The sequence below is a fragment of the Theropithecus gelada genome, chromosome 19, assembly GCF_003255815.1.
Source record: "Theropithecus gelada isolate Dixy chromosome 19, Tgel_1.0, whole genome shotgun sequence".
NCBI classification, from domain to species: domain Eukaryota; kingdom Metazoa; phylum Chordata; class Mammalia; order Primates; family Cercopithecidae; genus Theropithecus; species Theropithecus gelada.
The window spans coordinates 55,860,061-55,874,999 of NC_037687.1; the positions used below are offsets into that span (position 1 = coordinate 55,860,061).

Below are 14,939 nucleotides of genomic sequence, written 5' to 3' on the forward strand. Positions count from 1 at the left end.
GCAGTTTATTAAGGCTTCACTTTGTGGTTAAATACCTAAAAGTTACAGAATTAGCTAGTTAGTTACCAAACCATGTATGGCCAGGCTATGTGGCCAAATCTATAAAAGGAAGGATGACCTTCTCCAACTAAATACAGGGATAAATAGCAATCTGTTATTGCCTCCCCCGGTGCCCCTTAAGGTAGGGAAACAAACAAACAAACAAAACCCTGGTATTAGCCACGGACCCTCCAAGCCCCTCATTGCAGGTGGTTGGCCATTGTAACCCCTTGGAGGGTCTGCAGTATGACCAATCTTTTACTTTTTGAGTATTTAATGTGTGGCCTCCATGATAGGCCATCCATAGTTGAATGGCCAGAGAAGGGACCCTCCTCCGGGAGACATGTGTACTGTCTACGTGGCTATCATGAGCTCCCCTGTAACTTTAGCACAGGTAGAGGATCCGAAAGAACCATGGAGAGCAGATAAGATGTGGTACCATCGCCCAGGGCAGAAGCCCTCAGTGGCTGCATCGTTATCCAGAGATAAAAAGTTAGCCTGTATTTTGCCTAAGGAATGTGACTTGCCCCTGTTAGTACCTGTACCTGCTTTGTCGTACCAGTCATAGGTTGGCATGCTCAAACAGCATCGTGAAATGGGCCCACACCTACACCAAGGTGACCAATGTCTCCAACTGTTGGATCTGCACTGCCTTTCCAGCAGCAGCTGCAGACAACTTGCCCTGGCACATGCATCTAGCTTCTATGCGGAACTAGACATGGCTAGAGGCTTGGGGTCCCACGGACAATCGGTGGGATGCAACACAGAAGGCTTTGGACAGGGGATGTCTCAGAACCCATGGCCAGCCTGTCCCCTGGCTGACTCATAGCATCCATAATGGATGGGGCTGGCTAATGGGAAAACACGTGGTGCCCGTAGTTCAGGTTCCACGATGCACAGAGCAGCACTGGGGTAAAAACACTGTGGGATGGTTGTCTGCTGAGATTTGTGCAAACATAATACTTGTCACCAAACCAAGGGTGTTGTGGAACAAGAGCCCTTACCAAGGCTGGGCCCCCATGGACTTTGTGACCCCTGGGAGTTTATGGTTGTGTGGGGACACAGGATGGCCATATCTGCCAGTCAGTTGAACTGGATGTTGTACCTGGGGGTGGCCCTATGTGCCTGCCACTGTTCTTCCCACATTGCCTAGTCGTCCGTATAACTGGGAGACACTGCATCCTGCTTTTTGTGAGTGCGGTGGGCCCCTGGGTGGTTCTATCTCTTAGCAACAACTATCCCTGGACCAGGTGCCATTACTGTAGAAAAGCAGGTTGCAGCCTTTGCAGAGGACACAGCTCAGGCGCTGAGTTATACCTGAGTTATACCTCTTTTTGTTAACTGATGAAGTTGATCCGATCAGGAAGGTGGTGCTGCAAAACCAGATGGCCTTAGACATAGACACAGTTGCCCAAGGTGGCACCTGTGCCCTTATAGGGACACAATGTTGTACATTTATCCCTGACAGCCACTGGAACATAATGACAACTTTACAATGGGTGTCACAGGGGATTAAGACAATTGAACACCTTACTGATGAATCCCTGCAGAGATGATGGGTGTCTCTGGGCTCTGGCTTATGTTGGACTCTCATAATCACGGGTAGCATAACACGAACATTAGTGGTAGGTTGTTGCTTTCTGTGTGAATCACTACCAAAGAGGATCCCCTTGGCCTAGGGGAGTGGAGTGTAAGAAATATGACTGTACTGCAGCCAACCAGGCATAGGGCAGCAGGGATATGCCAAGGTAAATATTCTGGATGACTACACGGGTTTGTGGCACAGGCACACAGTTCCATGTTTTCTATAATCATAGCCACATAGACATAACATAGAGAAGCTCCCCACCTGGCTGTCAGCCACTCTTGTTTGTGTAGTGTGTAAATGTAACACTGACCCTATGAAGGGGCTGCTGAATAAAACCATGTCTCATTTACCCGCTGTCTCTCGAGTGTTCCTCCAGCTCCCTGCCCCACAGCCACCCACTCCCCTCAGCTCTCAGCTGGGGATGGAACCTGACCCTGAGCATGACAGTATTTTTATATCCAGGTCTATCTGTCATTATTTCAATATGTATACAGAATAAAGATATAACATTTCAAAGTTCTAATAGGTATTTTTACTGATAGTAATATAAAAATAAACTTCCTTACCTGTAAAAATAAACTTCCATACCTGTAAAATCTTATTTGTTCTCTAAAGTATACCCACAAGAGTAAACAAATGGAAGAATACTCTGACATAAATTTTGCTGCACTTAATGTGTTTAAAGAAAGTATTTGTTTGCTCGGATGTGGTGGCTCATACCTGTAATTCCAGCACTTTGCGAGGCCGAGACTGGCGAATCACTTGAGGTTGGGAGTTCAAGACTAGCCTGGTAAACATGGTGAAACCTTGTGTCTACTAAAAATACAAAAATTAGCTGGGCATGGTGGTGGGTGCCTGCAATCCCAGCTACTCAGTAGGCTGAGGCACGAGAATCGTTTGAACCCAGGAGGCAGGAGTTGCAGTGAGCCAAGATCGTGCCACTGCACTTTAGCCTGGGCAAGACAGCAAGACTCTGTCTCATAAATAAATACATACATACATACAAAAAGAAAATACTTTTTTGTTGCTCCAATCTGTGAGCAAGAAATTTACTAAAACCACAGGTGACATTCAACGCCAAGTCAAAACTGTTTCTTTTCTTTCTGATTAACACAGGAACCGAGATAAACTAGCTTTAAATTAAAGGCCCAAACCCAGGTTTGAAAATGCTGACTAATTCCATTGAAAGGTTACATCTTTTCAGGAGCTCTTTATTTTGAACATGTGACATTGGAATACAATCTGCTAATTAGTTAGGTTGGCTGAAGAAGTGACTTATTGGATGGGGTAGAAAAGCCAAGGTCTAAGCCAGGTGTGGTGGCTCACACCTGTAATCTCAGCACTTTGGTTGGCTGAGGTGGGCGGATCACAAGGTCAGGAGTTTAAGACCAGTCTGGCCAATATGGTGAAACCCTGTCTCTACTAAAATACAAAAAGTAGCCAGGCATGGTGGTGGGCATCTGAAGTCCCAGCTACTCGAGAGACTGAGGCAGGAGAATCATTTGAATCTGGGAGGTGGGGATTGCAGTGAGCGAAGATCATGCCACTGCACTCCAGCCTGGGTAACGGGGAGATTGCGTCTCAAAAAAAGAAAGAAAGAAAGAACAAAGGAAAGTTAAGGTCTGTGAATTTAAGATAGCCTGCAATACTGAAAGAAAATTTCAGATTCCTTTGCACATTTTAAAGATTTATTAACAGATATATGTAGCTAGATAAACATATGCAAATACATACAGATATATAAAGATATCTATGTAATATCCATTTATGAGTATGTTTTGTAAAAAAAATAAATAAATAACCAAATTAAAAGTAAGTCAGGAGAGAGCTTCAAAACAGCCTGGTGGCCTCACTTCATATCCCAGCCTGTCCATCTGTCCAGCAGCCAATGCAGCCATCAGAACTGGCACATCCTGCTCTGGGCTTTAAACATGACCACTTGCCCCCCATGCCCTGTGAAAATGTTGGTGCTTTTTGCTTTCATCATCACCTTCCACATCAACTCTGCAGCCTTGCGGGTTCATCGCCACCATCAACAATGCCTGGTAGGTAGGAGATGAGTTTTTGCAGATGTCTGGAGATTATGTACCAACCACATGAATTATACAGTAATCAATGACACGTTTAAAAAGCACTCCATACTCCGGGTGGTCCAGGCCACCGTGATCCTCTCCACCATTCTCTGCTGCATTGCCTTCTTCATCTTCATGCTCCAGCTCTTCCGCCTGAATCAGGGAGAGAGGTTTGTCCTAACCTCCATCATCCAGCTAATGTCGTGTCTGTGTGTCATGAATGCGGCCTCCATTTATACAGACAGGCCTGAAGACATTCACGAGAGAAACATGGAATTCTATTACCTGACCAAAGAAGGCAGCAATGGCTACTCCTCTATCCTGCCGTGGGCGGCCTTCACCTGCACCTTCAGCAGCGGCATGATGCACCTGATACTGAGGAAGGGCAAATGGAGTTCCGGAGCTTGGTTGCTTCTGCTGCAGTACAGAATCCACATTCAGATAACCATTTTGTATATAATCATTATTTTCTTGAGGTTTTTCTAGCAAATGTATTGTTTCTTTTAAAAGCCAAAAAAAAAAAAAAGAAAAAGAAAAAATTCAAAAAGGAGAAGAGTTTTTGCATTCTTGAGTTCAGAGAATAGACGATGAAGGCTGGTATTCAGAACTGCTGTGCACTCAAAAGTCTCAAGACACAAGCAAAGCTCCAGCAAAGCTCGAATCCAAAAGTGCTTGGCGGGACATTTCTTAACCATAGGGTTGTGAAGGGAGGAGATGAGAGGCTGGGAAAGCCAGGTCTCTGGGGATGTGCTTCCTATAGGTTTTAGCTGGCTCAAGCTCCTCCCAAATCGCTCTGCTAGTGGTAGGTGAAAGGGGGTGAGGTGGGTTGCAGGAGAGGAATGACAGTTTCCTGAAAGGTTTAGCCCAAGTTCCAAGTGAGAAGCAGGTATTGTCCCTGACATTCTGTCTGTATCCAAACCAGAGCCCAACCAACCCTCCTGTATAGGGGCGGGTCAGAAAAAGTTTCACCTAAATTTGCTGACAGTGTCACCTGCTTGCCTTAGGAATGGTGATCCTTTACTTGCATGCCAGATTTATACTCACCCTTTGGCAAAACCTACAGTCCCCCCGCGCCCCCTAGACCTACAGAATCAGTCTTCAAGGGATGAGGCCAGTGAATCTGCTTTTCTAACATGCTCCCTGGGCAACACTTCAGATGCATTGAAGTTGGGGACCACAGTCCCTGGGCCAAGTGAGCAGAGCTGCCTCATAAATGCTAGGATGTCATCATGTGGAGATGGGGAGGTGGGTGTAACCCCCACAGCAGGCCAAAACCTTGGCCTCCATCACCACAGCTGTCTACATCCAGGGTCACCAAACTCCATTCCTGGGCCATGTGAACTCATAGACACCTTCAGGGAGCGGGGTGCAGCCTCCTTCCCATCCTATCCCACAAGCCCTCTCCCTTCTTGTCCAGCCCTTCATGCTACACCTGGCTGGCCTCTCACCCCTATTTCTGGAGCCTCAGAGGATGCATCCACCATTCATTCATCAACATAAATCATGACATGCATGCATGTACCAGGCACAGGGGATACCCTCTCAAGACAATCTCCTTCTAGGGCTCATGGCCTAGTGGAGGAGACAGATTAATAATTAATTAGAAAAACTAGCAGGGCACAGTGGCTTACACTTGTAATCCCAGCACTTTGGGAGGCCAAGGCGGGTAGATCACCTGAGGTCAGGAGTTCAAGACCAGCCTGGCCAAAATGGCAAAATCCTGTCTCTACTAAAAATACAAAAGTCAGTTGGGCATTGTGGTGCATGCCTGTAAACCCAGCTACACGGAGGTTGAGGCAGGAGAATCACTTGAACCCAGGAGACAGAGGTTGCAGTGAGCCGAGATCATGCCACTGCACTCCAGCCTGGGCAACAGAGCGAGACTCCATCTCAAACAAACAAAACCCAAAAACACAAGAAACTAATTACACACTGTGATGAGGCTGCAAAGAACACCACTAAGAATTCAAAATCAACCTGGCACAGTGGCTCACCCCTGTAATCCTAGCACTTTGGGAGACCGAAACAGGCTGATCTTGAGGTCAGGAGTTCAAGACCAGCCTGGCCAATGTAGTGAAACTCCATCCCTACTAAAAATACAAGAAAATTAGCTGGGCATCATGGCAGGTGCCTATAATCCCAGCTACTTGGGAGGCTGAGGCAAGGAGAATCGCTTGAACCTGAGAGGTGGAGGTTGCAGTGAGCCGAGATCGTGCCACTGCACTCCAGCCCAGGCGACAGCCCAGCCCAGCCCAGAGACTCCGTCTCAAAAAAATAAATACATAAATAAAATAATTCAAAATCGAGGCCTGTGGCATGGAAGGGAGCCTGCTTTATGTGTGCCTATTTTGAAATGCTCCTGGAGGCATTTAGATCAGTCTAAATATAGCTCCATTCAGTTCGTGCAGATGGCATTTATTGGGCAGTACCCATCTGTGTAACATTCAGAAAACACGTCCATGGAGGGGCCCATGGTCCTGACAGCAAATGCAGTGAGAGGATCCCATAGAGCCAGGGTTTTCAAGCTTTAGGGGTTCCCTTGCTGCTTGGGACAGGCTATTTCAGTGAGTCTGGGGGAAGGATTCCCAGGTGATTCTAAGACTTTGCTGAGAAATAGAGCTTTTGGGGCCTTGTCCTTCAGGATCAAAGCATGATGTGCTATGCAGCAATGCAGGTCACCCAGGAACTCTCCCAGGATAGAAGCTCTTTGCACCTCGTTGTCTTTTTCTGCTTATGTTGGAGCAGGATGCTGGGAGCTGTCCTGGGATGGGGTGTGGGACCTTGTGCTATTTAAATACTTTTGCACTTGACCTTGTGCTGAGTGAAGCGATGATTTGCCATCAGCTCAGTTCCAGTGGAACTGAAGAGACATCTGGTTTGGGTAGTTTTAGGGCAACTGTGGATATCTTTTCAATGCAGGATTTGTTCTTTCCATCTACTCTTTCATTCATTTTTGACAAATGGTATTAAATGTTTACCATGTTCCAGGCAGTGTGTAAGGCTCTGAAAATGCAGGGGTGAGCAAATCTAGATAGCCTCCCTGCCATCGTGAAGTTTGCAGACCATGAGATAGGACCCGCTCCCTATGGAGAAGCCACCAACGCAGTGCAGGGTGGCTTGGGGCCACACACAGGACAAATGACACCTTCTGCCTCAATGAGAAACTATCATTGGTCATGTGGGCAAGAACATGTTTTACACCCCCAGGGTTAACAGGATGCTACCCAAGCTCATGGAGAAAGTTGAATCTTAAGTTTCCTTGAAACTTTCTACCTTGGTGGCTTTTCTATAATTTTCTGGTAGTCACAATGGAAACAAACAAAACACCTTAAAACCAGAGATCAGCCCCCAAGCAATACATGAATTCCCTTCACAAAAAATGTCAAGGCTGCATGAGTATCTGTGTTGAATGCAGTCTGAGATGATCCTGTGGATTTTCCCGGCTGGTTGCCACTGCTGTACAACATTCAGTGCCCACATCCACCGGTGCCAGTAAGGTTTTATGAGACATGAGAAATGCCTCTTCCCTGCTCTGTGACTTGCATTTGGGAAGTTGGAAAGAAATAATGACATCAGGGAGAAAACATTCAACCTTCTTACCTGTAGGTAGAATCAGCCTTCACTTGGTGCTTATTACCGGTTATTCAAGAACAATAACAACGACAAAATTAGTTGACATCCAAGAAGCAGATATTAGGACCAAAGATAGCATCAACTATATTTGAAGGAACTGTAGTTTGTGCATTTTATGGCACTTTTATAAAGTACTGTAATTCTTTCATTGAGGGGCTATGTGATGGAGACAGACTAACTCATTTTGTTATTTGCATTAAAATTATTTTGGGTCTCTGTTCAAATGAGTTTGGAGAATGTTTGACTTGTTGGTCTGTGTGAATGTGTCTACAGATACCTGAATACAGGAACATCGGAGACCTCCTCACTCCCACACTGCTATAGTTTGCATGCATTTGTGCACACCCCTCATGAACAGGTTGAAATTCTAGGATGCTCTATGTTAGCTGATGATGAAGAAACATAAAACTCCAAGCCTGTTTGTAAACACGATAAACCCAGTGGCCTAGATAAAAGCTGTATCATAGTTTAAAGTCTGCCTTAGGGGATATTACTAAATATCGCTAATAGTTATCGCTAACTATTAGCGATAATAGTTATCGCTAATAGTTATCGCTATTATCGCTAACTATTATTTATTACTAAATATCGCTAAAAGGTTACTTACAACAGAGCAAGTTGGACAGTTTTGTGGTGGTGTGGAAATGCTAGGGCAAGGCTAGAGGTTAATTTTGAATCTCGGTTTGGGGATAAATGTGAATTTAGGGTAGTTAGAAACTTTCTACTTAATGTACCTTCAAAATAGTCAATTTTCTATGTTTTGCATAATCTGCAACTGTATATGGAAAATAAACTTTAAAACCAAAAAAAAAAAAACTAAGTCAGAGGTCATTTCCCTACTTATTCTTCTCAGGCAAGGTGAATACAATCAACCCATTTACTCAGCCCTGATGATTCCAATCAGCCAATTAGCTCAGCCCAGTTTATTCCAATTAGCCAATTAGCTTGGTCTGGGTAATTAGCTCAGATCAGGTAAATCCAGTCAATTACCTCATTCCAGATGATTTCGATCTGCCAATTAGATCAGCATTTTTTATTTCAATCAGCCAATTAACTCAAATCAGGTAATTACAATCAATTAGCTGATCCCAGGAGATTAAAATCAGCCATTAGTTCAGCCCCGGTGACTACAGTCAGCCAATATTTGAGTCCCAGATTATTTTAATTGGCCAATAAGCTCAGCCCAGGTGATTTCAATCAGTGAATTAGCTCAGCTCAGGTGGATTCAATCAGCCAGTTCTCTGAATATCAATTGTAGATTAATCAAGATGGACCCCCAGTGGTGGATGAGAATAGCTCATGCATATACTGAGAAGAAAATCAAAGTCCAGAAATGCTAACCTGCACAGAAAGTGTTACATGGCTTTAATATCAGCTTATTTCCCAGACCTTGTCCCTGAAAGTGAAGCTCTGTTTGTCTATACAAACAACATTGTATAGCTATGTTCCATTCTGACATGCTACTGAGACAGAGAAGAGAAATAATTCTACATCTTCACCCTTAGAATATGCTAAGAGATTGAGAAACGTCTTGAGGAACAATTTTTGTGTACATATTTACATAGAAATGCTCATATAATCTTGTATATGTATCAGTCTTTGTATGTACATTCACACAGGACAAAGATATAGATTGTGGAAGGATTACTAGGTACTGTTACTAATAGTAATGCAAAAAGAAAATAGAATCTCACACATGGATCAAGTCAATTGTTGAGATTGTGACTCATCTAGTTGGCTCCAATACACAGGTGTTGACTCTCATACCTAGAACTGGGACATGCCTGAGATTGTTCATCTCATTACTGGGACTTCCTGCAGGTGTGATTGTGACATGCACCTCACAGAACCTTTGTGATTTGACACATCTGCCTGGGCCCAACCCAGATGGAATTGTGACATATCACTGGACTCAGCCCCTAGGTGATGTCACTCTATTCTTCAGATTTACCACTGCTCACAGGGGATTGTAACATATCACTGGGCCTTATATCCAGGTGATGTGAGTCTCCTTTCCCTCTTTGTTGCTGCCAACAGGGGGCATTTTGACGTAAAACTGAGCCCCACACCCAGGTTATGTGACTCTCTTGTCTGTGTCTGGCCTATACTGGCCATTGTGACATGTTGCTTAGTCTAACACCCAGGTTATATAACTCTTTTGCCCTGGCCCTGCCTACAGAGAGCATTGTGAGGTATCTCTGTGTCCACCACAGAGGTGATGTGACTCTCTATTGACTGTTCCCTTCTCAAAGGGGTTACTGTGACATATCCCTGGGCCCAGCACCTAGCTTATGTGACTTTTCTCTCCTTTTTTATTTTTCTTTTGAGATGGAGTCTCATTGTGTCATCCAGGCTGGAGTGCAGTGGAGCAGTCTTGGCTCACTGTAGCCTCTGCCTCACAGGTTCAAGCGATTCTCCTGCCTCAGCCTCCTGAGTAACTGGGATTACAGGTGCCTGCCACTATGCCCAGCTAATTTTTGTATTTTTTGTAGAGATGGAGTTTCCCCATGGTGGCCAGTCTGGTCTTGGACTGTGACCTCAAGTGATCTGCCCTCCTTGGCCTCCTAAAGAGTTGGGATTACAGGAATGAGCTACCGTGCCTGGCCAACTTTTCCCTTCTTTATAGGTTCTGCCCACAGAGAAAGCTATAACATATTGCTACACTCAACACCAAGATGATGTCACTCTTTTGGCTCTGCTCTCAAAACGTACTGTGATATATTTCTTGTCCTACCACCAACGTGATGTGAGTCTCCTCCCTGGGCCCTGTCCACAAGGGGCAATATGATATATCTCTGGGCCCATCAACCACTTGATGTGACTCTGCTCTCTTACCTGAGCATTGCCCAAAAAAGAAATTGGGACATATCCGTGAATCCAGATCTTAGGTGATATGACTCTTCTCTCCTGCCTGGGCCATGCCTAAAAAAGAGAGAGTGACGTGTCGCTTAGTCCAGCACACAGGTTGTGTGATACTTCTTCCTGACCTCTGCCCAAACAAGTAACTGTGACATAACTCAGGTTTTGTTACCTAAATGATGTGATTCTCCTCTTTTTCTGGAGACCCATCTTCAGTGAAGGTTGTGACAAATTGCGTGGCACAGCACCTATGTGGTGTGACTCTACTCTCATGCCTGGGACCTGTCCACTGGGTGATTGTAAAATACAGCTGGGCGCAGCTTCTAGATTATGTGGCTCTCTTCTTTTTTCTGAGTTCTACCCACAGGGAGTATTGCGAGATATCTCTGGGCCCCCTCATGTAAGTGATGTGATTCTCTTGCCTGTACCCTCCCCTCAGCAGGCATTGTGACACGTTGCTGGACCCAGCACCTAGGTGATGTGACTCTCCTCTACTCCTTGGGCTGTGCCCATAAAAAGGATTGTATAGCTTGGCCCAACAAATAAGTAAAGTTACTATCGTCTCATGCCTCAAACCTGTACACATTGTATATTGTGACATATTTCTGGGTCCAACACCTAGCTGATGTGACTCTCCCGCATGGGTCCTGCCCACAAAACTATTATAGGATGTATTTTCATTCATCACGTAGGTGATATAACTTTTCTTTCTGCCTGGGTCCTGCCAAAATAGAAAATTGTGATATACAATTGGACCCAGTACCTAGGTGATGTGACTCTCCTTTTTTGCCTAGGTCCTGCATAATTTGGGTATTGTGACATATATCACTGGGCCCAAACCCTAGCGAACAGAAGGCTTCCATCCGGACCCTGCCCACAAGAGACCTTGTGACATATATCTGCATCCCACACAGGAGATATGACTCTCCTGTCTGCATCATGCGCACAGGAAAGATTGTAGCATATCATTAGGTTAAGCAACCAAGTGATGTATTTTGACTGCCTGGGTCTTTCATAGGTGGGGCATTATGACGTATCTCTGGTAACACCTACTATCTGATATTACTCTTCTCTTTTACCTGGGTTTTGCCTGTGTAAAAGATTGTGACATATCTCTTTGCCCAGCACCTGGGTAATGTGACCGTGCTCTTCTGCCTGGGCAATGTCCACAGAAATGAGAGTGACTAATGACTAGGCCCAGCACACAAGTGATGTAATTCTTCTGCCTAGTCTCTGCCTAAAGAGGTCACTGTGACATGTCTCTGGGCCTATCACCATGGGGATGATGACGTATCACTTTGCCCAGCACCTACATGATGTGACACTCTTCTCTCTAATGGACCTGCCCACTAGGGTGATTGTGTCATAGAGCTGAGCCCAGCTTCTAGGTAATGGGACCTTCTTGTTTTTTGTGAATACCCAAAAATGGAATTGCGACATATCTCTGAGATTCTCACGAAGGCGACACTCTTTCCTGGGACCTCTTCTCAGGGGGTATTGTGACATATTGCTATACCCAGAATCTAGGTAATGTGACTCATTTTTACGGCTTGAGCTTTGCCCAAGAAGTGATTGAGATGTATTACTGGGCCTAGTACCTAAGTGATGTGACTCTCCTCTCTTTCTAAAGTGCTGCAGACATTGTGATTTATTTTTGAGTCCAACACCTAGAAGATGCAACTTTTCTGCACAAGCCCTGCCCACAGGGGAATAATGACATACCTTTTCATTCATCATATAAATGATGTGACTCATCTCTTCTGCTTGGGCCCTGCCAAAAAAATAGAAAAAGAAAAAGAAAAGAAAAAGTGGTTATTGTAACATATCATGGGATAGATTGAGCACCTAGGTAATGTAACTGTTCTCTTTTATATGCTATGTCTCTGGGCCTATCACCATGGGGATTATGGCATATCACCTTGCCAAGTCCCTACATGATGTGACACTCTTCTCTCTAATGGACCTGCCCTACATATGGATGGACCAAATAATGGACCTGGACCTACACATATGTTAGGTATTGTGACCTAATACTGATCCCAACTTATACTGGATGAGAGACTCCTGCCTGGGGTATGAGTATCAGAAGACTTGTGACATATCTTTGTATCCATCACCTAAGAGATGTGACTCTCCCCCTCTGCTTTCATGCTGCTTATAGGAAAGATTGCTACACATTGTGGAACCCAGAAACCAGGTGTCTTTTATGCCTGAGTTTTACCCAGAGGTCACAGTGTGACATTGTCACTGAGCCCTGCATCCGAGTGATGTGTTGCTGTTGGCTGTGCCCTGCTTTCAGTGGGGAATTGTAACATATCCCTGGCTTAGAACCCAGGTGATATGTCTCTTTTTTCTGGTCCCTTCTTTCAGAAAAGATTGTCACATATCTCTGGCCCAGCACTTAGGTGATGTGACTCTTCTGTTTCCTCCCTACCCATAGGTAGGAGTTTGACATATATATTGGCTCAGTGCACAGGTGCGATAATAACTCTAATATTTTGAACCAGCCAGGAGGACAAATACTGTCTGTCATAGATAGGGGTAGACAAATGGGTAAGATCCTAGGTTTCCTTTCTGTACAAAGGTTATAAAAGGTTACCACTCTCTTCCGTGTTGTATAAAACCCTTGGGTGGTAGAGAGAGTGTCATCACAAGGCCCAGCATGCAGATGAGATTGTGTTGCTTGTGTGCTCACCCTGACAACCATTAGGATTGTCAGCCTCACACATGAACAAAGCCCACTAGTGAGGTACTTAATCTCACACACAACTGGATGCAGTCCACAGTTAAAATTGTGACATTCATTTGTGAATTTCTGTTCAGAGTTGTGATGGTGACTCATTTCTAAACCCAGCTCTGGCAGGTGAGGACTCTCCTATCTGGACCCAGCCAATTAGAAAGATGTTGACTGTCACACATGGGCTTAAAGCTACAGACATCATCATGGGTCCATACCAGCACAAAGGATTTAGGGGAAATTGTGACTCCCATGCATACCATATAAAGCCCTTGGGTGATACAGAACGTGACTTAACATGGCCCTAAAAGAAGGTAAGATTGTGACACTCTTGCACACACACAGCAAACAGTAAAGATGATCATCCTTTCACAGCCCACCATTGAGGTTCTGAATCTCATACCTGGAGACAGTCAAAAATTGGAAAATTGACTCTCATGAGTGGATCTGGTCTGCAGGTTAATTGGTGCTTCTCAGGCCAAAATCTAGCACACCTGTAAGATTGTGATTCTAGTAAGGGAACACGGTACACAGAAAAAAATTGAAGCTCTCATGAGTGGATTCAATCCGTTGTAGAGATTGTGCCTCATGTGTTTAGAAGCAACATACAGGAGGCATTGACTCTCATACCTAGAATTTGGACGTGTGTGGAATTTTTAATCTCATCTTTGGACTTCCTTGCGGGTGTGACATGTGCCTCTTCCCAGCACCTAAATGATTTGACTCTCCTTGTTTGGGACCAGCCCACAGAAGGTATTGTGACATATCACTGAACTCAGAAGCTAGGTGATGTGACTTAACTCTCTTTCCTTGACAATGTCCACAGGGGCATTGTGACATAGTGGTAGGCCTTGCTTCTAGGTGATGTGAGTCTCCTGCTCTGCCTTGGTGATGTCTACAGGAAGCATTGTGACATATCGCTGGACCCGGCACCAAGGTGATGTCACTTTTTTGCCTTAGCGCTGCCTTCCAAAGGCATTATTACAAATTGCGTGGACTATTACCAAGGTGATTTGAGTTTCTTGCTTGGACCGTTCCCACAGTAGGCGTTGTGACATATCACCTAGGAAATGTGACTCTTCACCTCTGCCTGCACCCTGACCACAGAAATAATTGTGACATATCACTGGATCCAGAAACCGGATGACGTGCTTCTTTTGCCTGAAACTTTGTCACAAAAAACATCATGACATATCTCTAAGTCTCTTACCTTGGTGATGTGACTCACTCTCCTGCCTGGAGCCTTCACTCAGAGGGTATTGTGACATATGGCTGGACCAAACATTTAGGTGATGTGACTCTCTCAACATCTTGGACTCTGACCGATAAGGAATTTTTATGTGTTGATGTGTGCTCTGCGTCTAGGCGATGGGACTCTCCTCTCCTGCCTGGGCCCTGCACATATTCTGTGTTGTGACACATTGCATGTTATCACGCCTAGGTGATGCTACTCTCTCACATAAGCCCTGCTCACAGAGGCATTATAATATATTTCTTGTCTGTTTCCTATGTGATGTGTCTCTCCTCTTCTGCCTGGGCCTTGCCAAACGCGGGGATTGTGACATATTACTGGACACAGATTCTAGTTAACATGACGCTCCTCTTTTGTCTGGGCCCTGGATATTTAGGGTATTGTGACATATTTTTGCACTAAACATCCAGAAAATAAAAGGCTCCTGCCTGGGCCCTGCCCACAGGAGACCTGTGACATATCACTACATCTATCACTTAGGAAATGTGACTCTCCTCTTCTGTCTGCACCCTGTGCACAGGGGAGATGGTGACATATCACTGAGCCCGGTAAGCAGGTGATGTAACTCTCCTCTCCTGCCTGGGCCCCACATGTATTGTGTATTGTGAAATATGGCTGGGTCCAACACCTAGGTGATGTGACTGTCCTGCATGGGTCCAGCCCACAAGGTTATTATTGTGTGTCTTTTTGTTCATCACCTAGGGTGTTTCAAATTTCCTTTTCTGCGTGGGCCATATCCAAAACAAAAAAAAAGTATTG

At 44.9% G+C, this 14,939-nt stretch overlaps 1 pseudogene across 1 annotated transcript; it reads left to right on the top strand.

Moving 5' to 3' along the window:
* The first annotated feature begins 3,588 nt into the window (after nt 1–3,588).
* Nucleotides 3,589–4,218, top strand: LOC112612069 (annotated as a pseudogene). The gene has a single exon (XR_003116803.1). The product of XR_003116803.1 is annotated as an epithelial membrane protein 2 pseudogene (transcript).
* Nucleotides 4,219–14,939: the final 10,721 nt, after the last annotated feature.